This window comes from Ochotona princeps, unplaced genomic scaffold, assembly GCF_030435755.1.
Source record: "Ochotona princeps isolate mOchPri1 unplaced genomic scaffold, mOchPri1.hap1 HAP1_SCAFFOLD_113, whole genome shotgun sequence".
In the NCBI taxonomy this organism is placed as follows: domain Eukaryota; kingdom Metazoa; phylum Chordata; class Mammalia; order Lagomorpha; family Ochotonidae; genus Ochotona; species Ochotona princeps.
This window is the reverse complement of record NW_026697518.1, coordinates 326,686-345,302: the sequence shown is the minus strand read 5'-3', so window position 1 is coordinate 345,302 and position 18,617 is coordinate 326,686.

Genomic DNA, 18,617 nt, shown 5'->3' with positions numbered 1-18,617 from the left:
ACACTTTGACATGAAGTTGTACTTTCACCAAAGCTGCAGGACATCCAAGCGTTCCATCACACTTAGTTGTTGTTGTTTGTGAAATCTCTGGCATCAATCATGCCATCATCCCACGTGGGTTGCAATGTGGCCAGAGAGCGAGGTGATGATGCTAAGTCCATCGCCTCCCAGTGCTGTGGAAAAGAGCAGGTGATGTGAGAAGCCATGAGGGAGGCTGCCCCACCCTCAGCCCTCTGACCATTTCCGGACTTGAAGCTGATTGGTGGAGCTGGCCGGTGGGGGGCGGGTGCGCAGGTCGTGTAGGCTATATAAGGGTGGTGAGTGGAGGGAGACCTGAGCATCCGTCCCTGACCTGAGCAAGGTTGCAGAGAGCGGAACGCCAGCGCACAAGTCTCGGGACCATGGCCCCTGGAGTAGTGCTGAAGGCTGCTTCAATGCCCTCGGGGGGTGAGTCTCATTTCAAGGTCCTTGGCAGATACAGAGGTTCTCAGCGGAATGCAGAAGGGGCTTTGTATGTGCCAGGGAAATCGTCAGCCCGGCCACAGAACGAGCCCCAGCTGGACGAGGATTTGGCTGCAGGGCAAACAGAGCTGGCTGCCGGAGGGCAAGCTTCTCTGAGCTGGATGGAACCTTACGGCATCGGGGCTGGTCTGCAGAACCTGGGGAACGCCTGCTACATGAATGCAGCCCTCCAGTGTCTGACATACACCCCGCCACTCGCCAACTATCTGCTGTCGCAGGAGCACTCCCGCACGTGCCAGCGTCGTTCAGAGCTCTGCACGCTCTGTGCTCTGGAAAGTCACTTTACTTGGGCCCTACACAGTCCCGGCCACGTGATCCAGCCCTGTCAGGCATTGGCTGCTGGCTTTCACAGAAACCGCCAAGAAGATGCCCACGAGTTTCTGATGTTCGCGCTCGATGCCCTCAGGGCAGCAGGTCTGCCTGGCCTCAACTGCGAGGTGGGGCCCACTGAGGACCAGCCTCTAAGCCATCAGCTAGCTGGAGGCCGCTGGAGGTCTCGAGTCACATGTCTCCAGTGCCGAGGCACTTCAGACACATGGGACCCATACCTGGACATTGTGCTGGATATCCAGGCCGCCAAGGATGTGCAGGAAGCCTTGCGGCATTTGGTGAGCCCGGAAGAGCTGGACGGGGACAACGCCTATGATTGTGCTGCCTGCCTCAAGAAGACGCCTGCCTCCCGCACACTCACCTTGCACACGTGTGGGGATGTGCTCATCTTGGTCTTGAAACGCTTTTCTGACTTCACGCGTGACAAGATGGCGAAGCGCGTGCACTATCCTGACTGCTTGGACATGAGGCCTTACCTGTCTTGGCAGAATGGGGGGCCGCTGGAGTACAGGCTCTATGCTGTCCTTGTGCACGTGGGCTTGCGTCGTGACAGAGGGCATTACCTGTGCTACGTGAAAGCTGGCAACGGCCGCTGGTATCAGATGGATGACGCGAAGGTCACTGCCTGTGGCCTGACTTTGGCCTTGAAGCAAAGTGCCTACGTGCTTTTCTATGTGCGCAAGCGTGAATGGGATGGCGCCAATGGGCAAGTGCCACGGGGCCAGGGAGCGCCAGGCTCTGGGCCTCGAGAGAGACACGCAAGTACCCCAGGGGAGCCTGCAAAACATTCCAACCTGGAAGCGGAAGAAGACTGGCAGCACTTGGAGTGGAGAACGCAGGAACTCAGCTTAGATGAGTGGAAATCCCTGCAAGAGCAGCAGCGGCCCAAGGGCTCCTTCAACCTCAGGCGAGTGGAGCCCGGCCTGCCAAGCACTGCAGTCCTGATTCATCAGGCACGATCCAGCGTGCAGCCGACGAGCCATCCCGCACCACAGGAACGCTCCTGGCAGCGCAGCTCAGCTGGCACGCCAACGCATCAGCTGCCCGAGAATGCCAGCCAGCTCCCCGGGCTGGCAAGCAGAGGCAGAGCCAGAGCTCCCAAGAGGAAGAACAAACACGCAAAGAGGCCGCTCCTACAATTCTAGTCGCTTCCCTCCTGGCGGGAGCCTTTGCCGAGCCTTGCTTGGTGGTAGGGGAGTGCACATCCGCGGGGGTGGGCCAGCACCTGCAAGGAGATTGCGGGTGGCGATCTCATCCCTCAATAAAGGACATACTTTTCATGCATGCATCAACAAGGAGAGACACTATCTTTCTCGGTTCATGCGTATGTTTACTGATGAATCAGTGGATAGAACACGCACACACACACTCAGGCACACACACATGCACACACGCAACATTGGCTGGACCTACTTGGTCTGGAAAGGGCATCGCAAACACGTTGTGGGGCACACAGGCAGCGAGCCCCATGGCTCCATCACGGAAAGCCAGATGGAGCTGAGAATCTATAGGGAATCCTCAGCCAGCTCTTGTCTTTGGAAACAAGGGCTCCCCGTGCACCTAGGCCTTGGGGAACCCAAGATGACAAGTTGTGAGTGGGATGAGGGGAACTCAGTGGGGCAGGGGATTTGGGCCTTCATCAATGCGTCAATGAATCAATAAATTCATATTGAAAAAGGAAACCAAGCCTTGTCTTCTAAGTCAGAGTGATAATTAGGAGTTCACTGTGATCACTGATCGAGCGATTGATCGATGCTTTGATAGGTGGAAGGATGGAAGGATGGATGGATGGATGGATGGATGGATTCACCATTTCTCCGAGAGACAGAAAGAGAGTCAGAAATGAGAGAAAGGGGAGAGAGAGAGACAGAGAGAAGAATGGAGACACTGAGTCTCTCAGGTACACTGGTTCTCTCGCCCATTCCCATCACAAGCTGAAGCGCAGAGGCAGGCCCCGACGGCCGAGCCAGTAGCTTCTTCTGGGTGTCTTCGTTGGCGGCGGGGAGCCGAGTCTTTGGGCCATGCTTTACTGCATTCCCTGGCCACAAGCAGGGAGCTGGCCGGAAAGAGGATCAGCCCGAGCATAGGCAGGCACCTGTGTGGGTAGCCGGCCATGCAAGACAGAGGGTGTGGCCTCAAATCCTATGAAGAGTGTTTTCAGCGTGAGGGGATTTTAAGCTCTGCTGGTGGGATTGAAACGGAACCAGTCTCCCCTCCCCCCATATACGTGTCTCCAAACCCTCACTTTCTCTTGCACACACGCACACACACAAGCAAACACACACACACTTTGACATGAAGTTGTACTTTCACCAAAGCTGCAGGACATCCAAGCGTTCCATCACACTTAGTTGTTGTTGTTTGTGAAATCTCTGGCATCAATCATGCCATCATCCCACGTGGGTTGCAATGTGGCCAGAGAGCGAGGTGATGATGCTAAGTCCATCGCCTCCCAGTGCTGTGGAGAAGAGCAGGTGATGTGAGAAGCCATGAGGGAGGCTGCCCCACCCTCAGCCCTCTGACCATTTCCGGACTTGAAGCTGATTGGTGGAGCTGGCCGGTGGGGGGCGGGTGCGCAGGTCGTGTAGGCTATATAAGGGTGGTGAGTGGAGGGAGACCTGAGCATCCGTCCCTGACCTGAGCAAGGTTGCAGAGAGCGGAACGCCAGCGCACAAGTCTCGGGACCATGGCCCCTGGAGTAGTGCTGAAGGCTGCTTCAATGCCCTCGGGGGGTGAGTCTCATTTCAAGGTCCTTGGCAGATACAGAGGTTCTCAGCGGAATGCAGAAGGGGCTTTGTATGTGCCAGGGAAATCGTCAGCCCGGCCACAGAACGAGCCCCAGCTGGACGAGGATTTGGCTGCAGGGCAAACAGAGCTGGCTGCCGGAGGGCAAGCTTCTCTGAGCTGGATGGAACCTTACGGCATCGGGGCTGGTCTGCAGAACCTGGGGAACGCCTGCTACATGAATGCAGCCCTCCAGTGTCTGACATACACCCCGCCACTCGCCAACTATCTGCTGTCGCAGGAGCACTCCCGCACGTGCCAGCGTCGTTCAGAGCTCTGCACGCTCTGTGCTCTGGAAAGTCACTTTACTTGGGCCCTACACAGTCCCGGCCACGTGATCCAGCCCTGTCAGGCATTGGCTGCTGGCTTTCACAGAAACCGCCAAGAAGATGCCCACGAGTTTCTGATGTTCGCGCTCGATGCCCTCAGGGCAGCAGGTCTGCCTGGCCTCAACTGCGAGGTGGGGCCCACTGAGGACCAGCCTCTAAGCCATCAGCTAGCTGGAGGCCGCTGGAGGTCTCGAGTCACATGTCTCCAGTGCCGAGGCACTTCAGACACATGGGACCCATACCTGGACATTGTGCTGGATATCCAGGCCGCCAAGGATGTGCAGGAAGCCTTGCGGCATTTGGTGAGCCCGGAAGAGCTGGACGGGGACAACGCCTATGATTGTGCTGCCTGCCTCAAGAAGACGCCTGCCTCCCGCACACTCACCTTGCACACGTGTGGGGATGTGCTCATCTTGGTCTTGAAACGCTTTTCTGACTTCACGCGTGACAAGATGGCGAAGCGCGTGCACTATCCTGACTGCTTGGACATGAGGCCTTACCTGTCTCGGCAGAATGGGGGGCCGCTGGAGTACAGGCTCTATGCTGTCCTTGTGCACGTGGGCTTGCGTCGTGACAGAGGGCATTACCTGTGCTACGTGAAAGCTGGCAACGGCCGCTGGTATCAGATGGATGACGCGAAGGTCACTGCCTGTGGCCTGACTTTGGCCTTGAAGCAAAGTGCCTACGTGCTTTTCTATGTGCGCAAGGGTGAATGGGATGGCGCCAATGGGCAAGTGCCACGGGGCCAGGGAGCGCCAGGCTCTGGGCCTCGAGAGAGACACGCAAGTACCCCAGGGGAGCCTGCAAAACATTCCAACCTGGAAGCGGAAGAAGACTGGCAGCACTTGGAGTGGAGAACGCAGGAACTCAGCTTAGATGAGTGGAAATCCCTGCAAGAGCAGCAGCGGCCCAAGGGCTCCTTCAACCTCAGGCGAGTGGAGCCCGGCCTGCCAAGCACTGCAGTCCTGATTCATCAGGCATGATCCAGCGTGCAGCCGACGAGCCATCCCGCACCACAGGAACGCTCCTGGCAGCGCAGCTCAGCTGGCACGCCAACGCATCAGCTGCCCGAGAATGCCAGCCAGCTCCCCGGGCTGGCAAGCAGAGGCAGAGCCAGAGCTCCCAAGAGGAAGAACAAACACGCAAAGAGGCCGCTCCTACAATTCTAGTCGCTTCCCTCCTGGCGGGAGCCTTTGCCGAGCCTTGCTTGGTGGTAGGGGAGTGCACATCCGCGGGGGTGGGCCAGCACCTGCAAGGAGATTGCGGGTGGCGATCTCATCCCTCAATAAAGGACATACTTTTCATGCGTGCATCAACAAGGAGAGACACTATCTTTCTCGGTTCATGCGTATGTTTACTGATGAATCAGTGGATAGAACACGCACACACACACTCAGGCACACACACATGCACACACGCAACATTGGCTGGACCTACTTGGTCTGGAAAGGGCATCGCAAACACGTTGTGGGGCATACAGGCAGCGAGCCCCATGGCTCCATCACGGAAAGCCAGATGGAGCTGAGAATCTATAGGGAATCCTCAGCCAGCTCTTGTCTTTGGAAACAAGGGCTCCCCGTGCACCTAGGCCTTGGGGAACCCAAGATGACAAGTTGTGAGTGGGATGAGGGGAACTCAGTGGGGCAGGGGATTTGGGCCTTCATCAATGCGTCAATGAATCAATAAATTCATATTGAAAAAGGAAACCAGGCCTTGTCTTCTAAGTCAGAGTGATAATTAGGAGTTCACTGTGATCACTGATCGAGCGATTGATCGATGCTTTGATAGGTGGAAGGAAGGAAGGATGGATGGATGGATGGATGGATGGATGGATGGATTCACCATTTCTCCGAGAGACAGAAAGAGAGTCAGAAATGAGAGAAAGGGGAGAGAGAGAGACAGAGAGAAGAATGGAGACACTGAGTCTCTCAGGTACACTGGTTCTCTCGCCCATTCCCATCACAAGCTGAAGCGCAGAGGCAGGCCCCGACGGCCGAGCCAGTAGCTTCTTCTGGGTGTCTTCGTTGGCGGCGGGGAGCCGAGTCTTTGGGCCATGCTTTACTGCATTCCCTGGCCACAAGCAGGGAGCTGGCCGGAAAGAGGATCAGCCCGAGCATAGACAGGCACCTGTGTGGGTAGCCGGCCATGCAAGACAGAGGGTGTGGCCTCAAATCCTATGAAGAGTGTTTTCAGCGTGAGGGGATTTTAAGCTCTGCTGGTGGGATTGAAACGGAACCAGTCTCCCCTCCCCCCATATACGTGTCTCCAAACCCTCACTTTCTCTTGCACACACGCACACACACAAGCAAACACACACACACTTTGACATGAAGTTGTACTTTCACCAAAGCTGCAGGACATCCAAGCGTTCCATCACACTTAGTTGTTGTTGTTTGTGAAATCTCTGGCATCAATCATGCCATCATCCCACGTGGGTTGCAATGTGGCCAGAGAGCGAGGTGATGATGCTAAGTCCATCGCCTCCCAGTGCTGTGGAGAAGAGCAGGTGATGTGAGAAGCCATGAGGGAGGCTGCCCCACCCTCAGCCCTCTGACCATTTCCGGACTTGAAGCTGATTGGTGGAGCTGGCCGGTGGGGGGCGGGTGCGCAGGTCGTGTAGGCTATATAAGGGTGGTGAGTGGAGGGAGACCTGAGCATCCGTCCCTGACCTGAGCAAGGTTGCAGAGAGCGGAACGCCAGCGCACAAGTCTCGGGACCATGGCCCCTGGAGTAGTGCTGAAGGCTGCTTCAATGCCCTCGGGGGGTGAGTCTCATTTCAAGGTCCTTGGCAGATACAGAGGTTCTCAGCGGAATGCAGAAGGGGCTTTGTATGTGCCAGGGAAATCGTCAGCCCGGCCACAGAACGAGCCCCAGCTGGACGAGGATTTGGCTGCAGGGCAAACAGAGCTGGCTGCCGGAGGGCAAGCTTCTCTGAGCTGGATGGAACCTTACGGCATCGGGGCTGGTCTGCAGAACCTGGGGAACGCCTGCTACATGAATGCAGCCCTCCAGTGTCTGACATACACCCCGCCACTCGCCAACTATCTGCTGTCGCAGGAGCACTCCCGCACGTGCCAGCGTCGTTCAGAGCTCTGCACGCTCTGTGCTCTGGAAAGTCACTTTACTTGGGCCCTACACAGTCCCGGCCACGTGATCCAGCCCTGTCAGGCATTGGCTGCTGGCTTTCACAGAAACCGCCAAGAAGATGCCCACGAGTTTCTGATGTTCGCGCTCGATGCCCTCAGGGCAGCAGGTCTGCCTGGCCTCAACTGCGAGGTGGGGCCCACTGAGGACCAGCCTCTAAGCCATCAGCTAGCTGGAGGCCGCTGGAGGTCTCGAGTCACATGTCTCCAGTGCCGAGGCACTTCAGACACATGGGACCCATACCTGGACATTGTGCTGGATATCCAGGCCGCCAAGGATGTGCAGGAAGCCTTGCGGCATTTGGTGAGCCCGGAAGAGCTGGACGGGGACAACGCCTATGATTGTGCTGCCTGCCTCAAGAAGACGCCTGCCTCCCGCACACTCACCTTGCACACGTGTGGGGATGTGCTCATCTTGGTCTTGAAACGCTTTTCTGACTTCACGCGTGACAAGATGGCGAAGCGCGTGCACTATCCTGACTGCTTGGACATGAGGCCTTACCTGTCTCGGCAGAATGGGGGGCCGCTGGAGTACAGGCTCTATGCTGTCCTTGTGCACGTGGGCTTGCGTCGTGACAGAGGGCATTACCTGTGCTACGTGAAAGCTGGCAACGGCCGCTGGTATCAGATGGATGACGCGAAGGTCACTGCCTGTGGCCTGACTTTGGCCTTGAAGCAAAGTGCCTACGTGCTTTTCTATGTGCGCAAGGGTGAATGGGATGGCGCCAATGGGCAAGTGCCACGGGGCCAGGGAGCGCCAGGCTCTGGGCCTCGAGAGAGACACGCAAGTACCCCAGGGGAGCCTGCAAAACATTCCAACCTGGAAGCGGAAGAAGACTGGCAGCACTTGGAGTGGAGAACGCAGGAACTCAGCTTAGATGAGTGGAAATCCCTGCAAGAGCAGCAGCGGCCCAAGGGCTCCTTCAACCTCAGGCGAGTGGAGCCCGGCCTGCCAAGCACTGCAGTCCTGATTCATCAGGCACGATCCAGCGTGCAGCCGACGAGCCATCCCGCACCACAGGAACGCTCCTGGCAGCGCAGCTCAGCTGGCACGCCAACGCATCAGCTGCCCGAGAATGCCAGCCAGCTCCCCGGGCTGGCAAGCAGAGGCAGAGCCAGAGCTCCCAAGAGGAAGAACAAACACGCAAAGAGGCCGCTCCTACAATTCTAGTCGCTTCCCTCCTGGCGGGAGCCTTTGCCGAGCCTTGCTTGGTGGTAGGGGAGTGCACATCCGCGGGGGTGGGCCAGCACCTGCAAGGAGATTGCGGGTGGCGATCTCATCCCTCAATAAAGGACATACTTTTCATGCGTGCATCAACAAGGAGAGACACTATCTTTCTCGGTTCATGCGTATGTTTACTGATGAATCAGTGGATAGAACACGCACACACACGCTCAGGCACACACACATGCACACACGCAACATTGGCTGGACCTACTTGGTCTGGAAAGGGCATCGCAAACACGTTGTGGGGCACACAGGCAGCGAGCCCCATGGCTCCATCACGGAAAGCCAGATGGAGCTGAGAATCTATAGGGAATCCTCAGCCAGCTCTTGTCTTTGGAAACAAGGGCTCCCCGTGCACCTAGGCCTTGGGGAACCCAAGATGACAAGTTGTGAGTGGGATGAGGGGAACTCAGTGGGGCAGGGGATTTGGGCCTTCATCAATGCGTCAATGAATCAATAAATTCATATTGAAAAAGGAAACCAAGCCTTGTCTTCTAAGTCAGAGTGATAATTAGGAGTTCACTGTGATCACTGATCGAGCGATTGATCGATGCTTTGATAGGTGGAAGGATGGAAGGAAGGATGGATGGATGGATGGATGGATGGATGGATGGATGAATTCACCATTTCTCCGAGAGACAGAAAGAGAGTCAGAAATGAGAGAAAGGGGAGAGAGAGAGACAGAGAGAAGAATGGAGACACTGAGTCTCTCAGGTACACTGGTTCTCTCGCCCATTCCCATCACAAGCTGAAGCGCAGAGGCAGGCCCCGACGGCCGAGCCAGTAGCTTCTTCTGGGTGTCTTCGTTGGCGGCGGGGAGCCGAGTCTTTGGGCCATGCTTTACTGCATTCCCTGGCCACAAGCAGGGAGCTGGCCGGAAAGAGGATCAGCCCGAGCATAGGCCGGCCATGCAAGACAGAGGGTGTGGCCTCAAATCCTATGAAGAGTGTTTTCAGCGTGAGGGGATTTTAAGCTCTGCTGGTGGGATTGAAACGGAACCAGTCTCCCCTCCCCCCATATACGTGTCTCCAAACCCTCACTTTCTCTTGCACACACGCACACACACAAGCAAACACACACACACTTTGACATGAAGTTGTACTTTCACCAAAGCTGCAGGACATCCAAGCGTTCCATCACACTTAGTTGTTGTTGTTTGTGAAATCTCTGGCATCAATCATGCCATCATCCCACGTGGGTTGCAATGTGGCCAGAGAGCGAGGTGATGATGCTAAGTCCATCGCCTCCCAGTGCTGTGGAGAAGAGCAGGTGATGTGAGAAGCCATGAGGGAGGCTGCCCCACCCTCAGCCCTCTGACCATTTCCGGACTTGAAGCTGATTGGTGGAGCTGGCCGGTGGGGGGCGGGTGCGCAGGTCGTGTAGGCTATATAAGGGTGGTGAGTGGAGGGAGACCTGAGCATCCGTCCCTGACCTGAGCAAGGTTGCAGAGAGCGGAACGCCAGCGCACAAGTCTCGGGACCATGGCCCCTGGAGTAGTGCTGAAGGCTGCTTCAATGCCCTCGGGGGGTGAGTCTCATTTCAAGGTCCTTGGCAGATACAGAGGTTCTCAGCGGAATGCAGAAGGGGCTTTGTATGTGCCAGGGAAATCGTCAGCCCGGCCACAGAACGAGCCCCAGCTGGACGAGGATTTGGCTGCAGGGCAAACAGAGCTGGCTGCCGGAGGGCAAGCTTCTCTGAGCTGGATGGAACCTTACGGCATCGGGGCTGGTCTGCAGAACCTGGGGAACGCCTGCTACATGAATGCAGCCCTCCAGTGTCTGACATACACCCCGCCACTCGCCAACTATCTGCTGTCGCAGGAGCACTCCCGCACGTGCCAGCGTCGTTCAGAGCTCTGCACGCTCTGTGCTCTGGAAAGTCACTTTACTTGGGCCCTACACAGTCCCGGCCACGTGATCCAGCCCTGTCAGGCATTGGCTGCTGGCTTTCACAGAAACCGCCAAGAAGATGCCCACGAGTTTCTGATGTTCGCGCTCGATGCCCTCAGGGCAGCAGGTCTGCCTGGCCTCAACTGCGAGGTGGGGCCCACTGAGGACCAGCCTCTAAGCCATCAGCTAGCTGGAGGCCGCTGGAGGTCTCGAGTCACATGTCTCCAGTGCCGAGGCACTTCAGACACATGGGACCCATACCTGGACATTGTGCTGGATATCCAGGCCGCCAAGGATGTGCAGGAAGCCTTGCGGCATTTGGTGAGCCCGGAAGAGCTGGACGGGGACAACGCCTATGATTGTGCTGCCTGCCTCAAGAAGACGCCTGCCTCCCGCACACTCACCTTGCACACGTGTGGGGATGTGCTCATCTTGGTCTTGAAACGCTTTTCTGACTTCACGCGTGACAAGATGGCGAAGCGCGTGCACTATCCTGACTGCTTGGACATGAGGCCTTACCTGTCTCGGCAGAATGGGGGGCCGCTGGAGTACAGGCTCTATGCTGTCCTTGTGCACGTGGGCTTGCGTCGTGACAGAGGGCATTACCTGTGCTACGTGAAAGCTGGCAACGGCCGCTGGTATCAGATGGATGACGCGAAGGTCACTGCCTGTGGCCTGACTTTGGCCTTGAAGCAAAGTGCCTACGTGCTTTTCTATGTGCGCAAGGGTGAATGGGATGGCGCCAATGGGCAAGTGCCACGGGGCCAGGGAGCGCCAGGCTCTGGGCCTCGAGAGAGACACGCAAGTACCCCAGGGGAGCCTGCAAAACATTCCAACTTGGATGCTGAATATATCTGTTGAGAGTTATAAAGTTTGTCTATTGAGATATGCTTGACCAAACAGTTATTATCTAATTGTATCTGTGACAATACCAAAACTACATTTTGTATAAGCAGATAATCTACATGTACGTATAACTGGAATAGAGATTTAGAATTCTGAATTTGTGCTTGCCTTCATTTTCAAGTCTTTTTTTAAAAAAATGTTCCAGATCAGGTAGGGAAATACAGTTTTTTCAACCAAAATTGAGAATGCTGAAGAAATACTTGGGAGAAAATGAATTTGGAACTGAAAAAAATATGAATTAATAAAATTAACTGTGGCTTAAAGACCTTGTTTTGGGGCCTGTAACTAACTTCATTGTGCTCAATTTGGAATTGATTTCTAACATGCATCACCATTCACACGAAATAAATTTTAAATAGATTTCTTGAAAGAATGTTTTTGTGCATGATAAAGGCTCATAGCAGAGCAAACATATGTATGAGTGATTAATAGAATATTATTCAGAATACCTGTTGCAGTGCACTGTTGCCTCAGCTGTGAATCTCTCCTAGCTCTAGGAATTACAACATTACACTGGCTGTCAGAGTCTCCCTACCTAGGAAGTACACCTTTTTTTCTGCTGTAAAGTCTCCATGCTCTAGAGAGTATGCTGTTTCTCTGGCTGTCTGACTCTCCATGCTCTATGGAGTACAACATTGTTTTGGCTGTTAAATTGTCCCTGGACTGTACCCTTGCTTTGTTTATGTCATAGTATGTGAGGGTGTGCAGGATTTTGAATCTGTGTTTTTTCATGGATTGAGTTTGAGTTTAATACTATGTGAATAACAATATTTATGAGTTTGTGAATGTGAGAATGTGTGTACACATGAATCTGTTTTGAAAGAAGTTTGTGCAAGAGTGTTTCACTGAGAACTTGTTTGATGGTGAGAACATATGTGTCTGTATGACTGTGTGAGAGCATGCATGTGTATGAAGAGTATATGTATGACTAAGAGTCCATATGTGCACATGAGTATGTATGACAGCGTGTGCTTGTGTGTGTGTACAAGTCTACGTGCTCTTTGCCTGAGAAGACGCTTTCTGTCTCTGCACCCAGCATGTAAATGCTGTGTGGCTCACTAGCAGGGTCGAAAGAAGAAGGGAGAACTTCTAGAACTTTACTGGGGTGTGCCTGCTGCCCTGTTTCCACTAAGGAATGCAGGCCCCAGGCAGCTCCCTGGATTGCAAGGGTGAGGTGTAGGGAAAGATGTAAGTGAAGGGCAATTCCAGAGGGAGGACATGCATTTCCTCTGTGCATGTGGCGCTTGAGCTCAATGACAGCTGTTCCAGGCCCATGTCCCTATGCCCACCTGCAGTCTTTTGGGGGTGATGCCACAGATGGGGAACACAGATTTCTCTCACTCCTATGCTAGCTGCTCTGTGGGCTCACACCTGTGATCTTGGCCCAGTCTGGGCTCAGGTTTGGCGGCCATGCCCCATCATGCCAAGGCTGCTCAGCTGATACGGTGAGGCAGGCTGTATGGGAGACATGCCAGGGCCATAGGCCACCCTCCCCCCTTCAATAGCACCATGATAATGCTTTCAGGGTTGCTATTGCCTTGAAACACATATGTCCCTCGTCCCAGAAACCGATAGGCAAACCTGCAGGTGGAGTCGGGGAGGTTTTGAAGTCAGAATGCTGGAAGCCAATCTAGCAGGGCTGTTCACATCAGCTGAGGCCCAATGTCCCAGCTACATTGAGCAGCCAGCTGCCCACACAGGAGCAATGTGAGACAGCTCCACAAAACTGCCCATGACATCACACTCAGGTGGGCCTTTCTGGGCATGGTCTCTGTGACCTCACCTCCTGAGTTGTTCTCCTGCCTGTCCACCAAGTGGCTGTGAGCTGCATGGCATGGCCATAGCCCTTCTCCTGCAGGTACCTGGGGAAGCTGAGGTGAGTCTCCCTTACGAGGTGGCCCAGTCTCCTGAAGGCTCTTAAGTCCCAATGAGGGTTGCTATTGATCAGGTGCTGTCTCTGTTACATGGGGAAGTGGCTGGCTGAGTGGTCTGAGGGATGGACAAGAACTTGGGCTGGGTTCCAGAGCCCTGGCAGACTAAGCCAGAATTAAGTACTCAGTGCTTCGGTGAGAAAGTTAGATCAGGACCCATCTGCAATGGGATGGTGGCACCCCCAGGTTATGGATATGCATTTGATTGTCTCGGTGCCCTCCATCTACAGAGACTTCTGCAGAGATGCCCACTCTCAGCAGGACCAGCTCATGGTGACCACAGCCCAAGGCCATGGGCTCTATGTGCCTCCTGGTGCTGTCACCAGTTGGTGCTACGTGCATGCTGGTGGTGGGCAGTGAGGGGCAGCTATGGGGTATAGGGGCCATATAACAACTGGGCCTGGCCATTTCCTGTGCACACAGAGGCCTTCTGAGCACAGCTAGTGACTCTCTCTCCTGAACCCCAACCTCTAAGATGGGGTAATGTATGGGGAGGAGGAGCACATCTGAGCTCAGTCTACAGTTGCAAGTACAAGGCTTAGAGAGAGTGGAGTCTTGCCAGTCTCTGTGGTTTATGGTGGAGCTGGGCCTGGATATTGAGGTATTCAGTCTAGTAGGGGTTCATTTTCTAGGTCTTCTTCCTTCTGGTGCAGGTTATCCTGCCTGCCAGGGCTCCTGACCACTTCTCGTTGCCTCTCCTGTGCCTTCAGGATTCCTGCAGATTTGTTCTGTCTTGGCTAGCCCAGCAGCTGGGCATCTTGGGACACTTTGAGGACAAACCTTGTGTCACTTGTTGAAGCAGGGATTTCGGATGGGACGAAGTTCCCTGCACATAGCAGTGCCCTGAGGAAGCTCTGGGGCAGGAGATTGGGGCAGCGAAGAGGTGAGGGCCTGGTACTTAGTAATCAGCGAGGCTCAGGGATGGGGCCTTGGAAGGTAGCAGGGGCTCGAGAGTGCTCCCACATTTGGGCAGAACTGCATGTGCAGGAGGAAGCAGAATTGCTCCATGGGGCCCCAGACCCAGGCCTTTCCTCACAGCTCAAGTGCTGGGACTCTGGGATAGCCCACATGGCTTCAGGCCTGGCAGGAGGACCCTGTACACAGACCCTGAGTTGGTCTGCAGGAGGCTGGGGCTTAGGGCAGGAGTTCCACCTTGCCTGAGTGTGTCCTCCAGACTGCTCAGGCCCACAGGCTTCATGGAGGGATCATGGATGTTTGCCACTGGGACACTGCTTGACTCCCTGAGGAATTGGAGGCCAAGCTGAAATCGGGCTGAGAGCATGAAGTCAGCACAAGCTGGACTCTCCCAGCATGGCACAGGCATGGTGTGACCCTGAGATCACTGGAGGGGGACAGGAGGGACCCAGAACCAGGGAACGGGAAGGGAGAACAGATCTGAGTGTGTGGGGCAGGGGGTACTCATTCTGGGGAAGAATGTGAAGCTGAAAGAGGATGGCGTCCCCTGTTCCCAGGCAGACCACTGGGTCTGAGATACAGGGAGAGATGCTGAGCTCTTGGCGGCAGGGAGACTCCAAGCCTGCAGTGGGACAATGCCATTGCAGCCGGGGCCTGGTTCCTAGCAATCCTAGCAGCATTTGGGGAAAGCATACGCAGGGCATGGGCCTATCTGGGAGGCTTGTGCTCGGGCATCAGCCCCCATCAGTGTCTCTCCCCCCGCAGGAGCAATCCAGCTCTCCTTGGCCTCAAGTGCTGGGGCTCTGGGAAGTGCCTCATCTCCCTAACCCACTATGCCCTCAGCAGGACCCAGGCCTCCAGAGTGCCAGGATGGAGGGACAGGTCCTGAGAGGTTGTGATAGGACCTGAACTCTATTTTGCTTATTTTGGAAGCACACAGCCCCCCATTTCCTCCAGGGAGGACCTCTCTCTGCTTACCCTTCAGGAAGGGACCAAGAACAGCCACCCTGGAAATGATGAAGCCAAAGATCCATGGGGGCCAAACTGGACCAAGTGGACCCTGGCACTGGCTGGAAAGTGGTGGTCTGGGCCCAGAGTGCCAGACAAGTGATCCACCTGGGACCACCCCTTGGGTCAGAGCCTGCTCTCCAGTCCTCACTCTTTGATGAAGCATGGAGTCTCCAAGAAAGTGGCGCCCAGCACTGAGGCCAAGGGCTGAGCCTGGGAGCGGGGGCCCCAGGGTCAGCTGAGGCAGGGTTCCTGAGGATTGTGATGAGTGGTGATCAGCCAGTGGGCCTCCCTTTCCAGGCTGTAACATGAGGTGATGCTTTCTTGGTTCCTTTTATGTTGAAACTGGATTGCTGCTATTGATGTGAGAACACCCATGCGCCCTCCTAGCTGCCTTTCTGCCCACAGGAAGTACAGTTCTGTCAGTGCCAGACAAGGCAGGAAAGGCTGTTGTCAGTGGGCCGGGTCCTTCATGGCCTGCTTTCTTCAGACTCAGTGCCTGATTCCTCTGCAGCTTATCCAGGTTCCCACTAGGCAGGTGTCCCCACACACCAGCCCCTACCCTGGGAGGCTCACCCTTTGGATGCTGTCCCCAACCTGGCTCTCCACATGCAGGGTCAGTGCCTGCCTTGGGCTTCAGGCCAGGGAGAAAAGAGGAGTGCTAGCCAGGCACTGGGTGTTGCAGAGCTCTTCAGCTGAAATGTATTCCCAGCATCGGCAGCTGCAGAGAGAGGACAGGTAGGTGGGTGCCTTAGGAGCATGGAGCAGCTATCCTGTGTGGCCCCTGAGGCCTCTCTGTCAGCTCATACCCCACAGGAAGGACAACCCTGCCCTCAGCCTTCTCCCCAAGAAATCACTGCTTCCTAAGGAGTAACTGTGGTTGTTGACAGTAGCTGACAGGACATGCCCTCACTGCTGTTCCTGCTACACTGGGCTATGCCTCCGTGGGCTTGTCATCTCCTAGATGGAGTGACATGGGGCCACAGGGTGTCCTGTAGAAGCAGCAGGGGAGACAGCTGCTCAGCCTGGAATATTTCTGTGGATTAAAGGATGCTAGCTTGGGCCCAGTGGCGTGGCCTAGCTGCTAAAGTCCTCGCCTTGAACACACCAGGATCTCATATGGGTGCTGGTTCTAATTCTGGCAGCTCCACTTCCCATAAAGCTCCCTGCTTGTGGCCTGGGAAAGCAGTTGAGGACGGCCCAAATGCTTTGGGATCCTGCACCCATGTGGGAGACCCGGAGGAGGTTCCTGGCTCCTGGCTTCGGATTGGCACAGCACTGGCCGTTGCACACACTTGGGGAGTGAATCATCGGGTGGAAGATCTTCCTCTCTGTCTCTCCTCCTCTCTGTAAATCTGACTTTGTAATGAAAAAAAAGATGCTACCTCTCCACCCAGCCCACAATGCTGCAGGAGGACTGAGGCTGGGGCAGAAATGGGACCCCCCAATGCCACCCCCTTGGCCTCTGCCTGGCCTGGGTCAGTCTCAGCAGCTATTATTGGCTCAAGATCTGGGATGTGGACCCCCTGTTCCTATGAGACCAGCACCTGCCCAGCCCTATGCTGCTGCCCTGAGTCCCTGTTGGCTGGACCTCTTGCAAGAACTAGGTCATGATGGGTTCTAGAAGGATCTTTCCCTCTGCTCCATCTCCCACCAGGTCTGGCACCCTGAGTAGCCCCAGGTGGGTCCATGTGTTGGGAGGGAGAACCTTTCTGTAACTGGTCAGTTATTCTGCATTAAGCTGTGTCCTTCACTCACCTGCTCAGCTCGGCTCTGAGCTCCCCACCTGCGGGGCGGTAGAAAGAGGTACAGTCATATTGCTGGGGGGACATGCACACTTGGGTGGCTGCCAGGTGGATTTCACTAGATGAGCAGCACTGGGCAACCTGGAAGGGTTTCCAAGCTGACTCTTGGTCCCGATGCCCAGATAGTGAAGGGTTTTCTTGGTGTGAGAGAACATTCAGAGCCTCCAGGGAACCCCTTTAGTCACTGTGCTCAGACTGGCAGTCTTCAGGGTGGGAGAATCTACAGAAGAAACAGAGTGATGGCCTTGTGAACTGGACATGTCCTGAAAGGTTTCCTGGAGACAGTGACAGACTGAGGGTAATGTAGCAAGGTGAGGGGAGGAAAACAGCAGAGGAAAGGCGGGCCAAGGGCAGAACCACAATCAGCCAGGCCGGGGAAGGAGTTCTGCAGGAGCACAGCACCAGACCAGGCTGGGGCAGTCTCTGGACAGTGTGGTCAATATGGAGGATGGCAGGGTGAGGTTGCACTAGAGAAAACACACTGCTCCTAAAGAGCCAGAGCATCAGGCTGTGGCAACCAGACTTCCAATCATGCTTTCTCAAGGGTTAAACCTATGACAAATGTCATTAGATCCCATATCATAGGGCACGGGAAAGGCCTAGTGCCAGGAGCAAGAATCACGGGTGGCTTGGATACTGACTCCTGTTCTGGGGATGGTCTTGAGCTCATTCATGTTAGGAGGGAGCAGGAAGGCTCTGACATGGCACATCCTCTGCCCAGGGTGTAGTGGGCATAATGGAGATGCCTCAGCCTAGTGGGGAGAAGAACAGGGGAGACTGGGAATTTCTTGGAGGGGACTACACCTATGGCTGAGAAAGAGGCATCAGCAGACAGAACCCTTGGCTGTAAGGGGGCTGGACACATCATGGTTTGTGAGTTTGAGAGGTGCCTGGAGGAACCGTGAAAAGGTGAGTCCCAGGGGTGCCCACCCCTGGCCAGCGCTGGGCAAAGTCCAGTTGCAACGGAGGGTGACATCTATCTTCTTCTGCCTATAGTGGCAGCACCACCCATCCTGACACCCTTCCTCCAAGCAGCAGAGTCTTCAGAGTCGGAGAGCCAGCAACCTGCTCATGGGACAGAGAGCAGAAGGGGACAGGGAGTGCCACGATGCCTCTCAGACTCAGAGATGGAGCCCCTGCCCACTCTGGAGTGGCCTTGGAGCCCTGACTCAGGAGACTTATTCTCTGTGGCTCAAATGTGGGACTGGGGCAAGCAGAGGAACCAGGGCAGGGGTCAGACCTGGTGGGGGTTATTGTGGGTTGCTCTGACCAGGTTGTAGCTCCTACTGGTTTGTGTGAGGGGTTCTGCAGTGTAGGTAGAGGGCTGAGTGTGTGCTACGCAGAACCAGGCTGGACTGCAACACCCATTGGTTTGTGTGGAAGACAGGGCTGGAAACAGAAATGACCCAGCAATTGCACCCACCAGCTGATTGGGGTGATTGATTGTGCCAGGCCCTGTACTGGCAAGCACGCACAAAAATCTGGTCTGGGATCATCTCAGTTTCTTTGGGCATCTCCCCAAACTAACTGCTTGACTCAGAACCCCAACCATGAAGAGAAGTGCAGGTTCCATGGGCTGACCATGGAGTGCAAGTGTCAAAGCTGAGCCTCCTCAAAGGTTCAGACAGAGCAGTGGACAGGTGCACATGGAGGAAATGGCAGTCCATCAGAACTTGCAGAGGACACCTGGTACCACAATAGAGAATGGAGGACAGAATAAATCAATCAACTACCCCAGCCATATGTTGGCAATGAAAATCTGGGCAAATGGAGACTCTAAGGTGGACTATGTCAACCAGCAGATTCTACAGCAAGTTCATCGTGCAT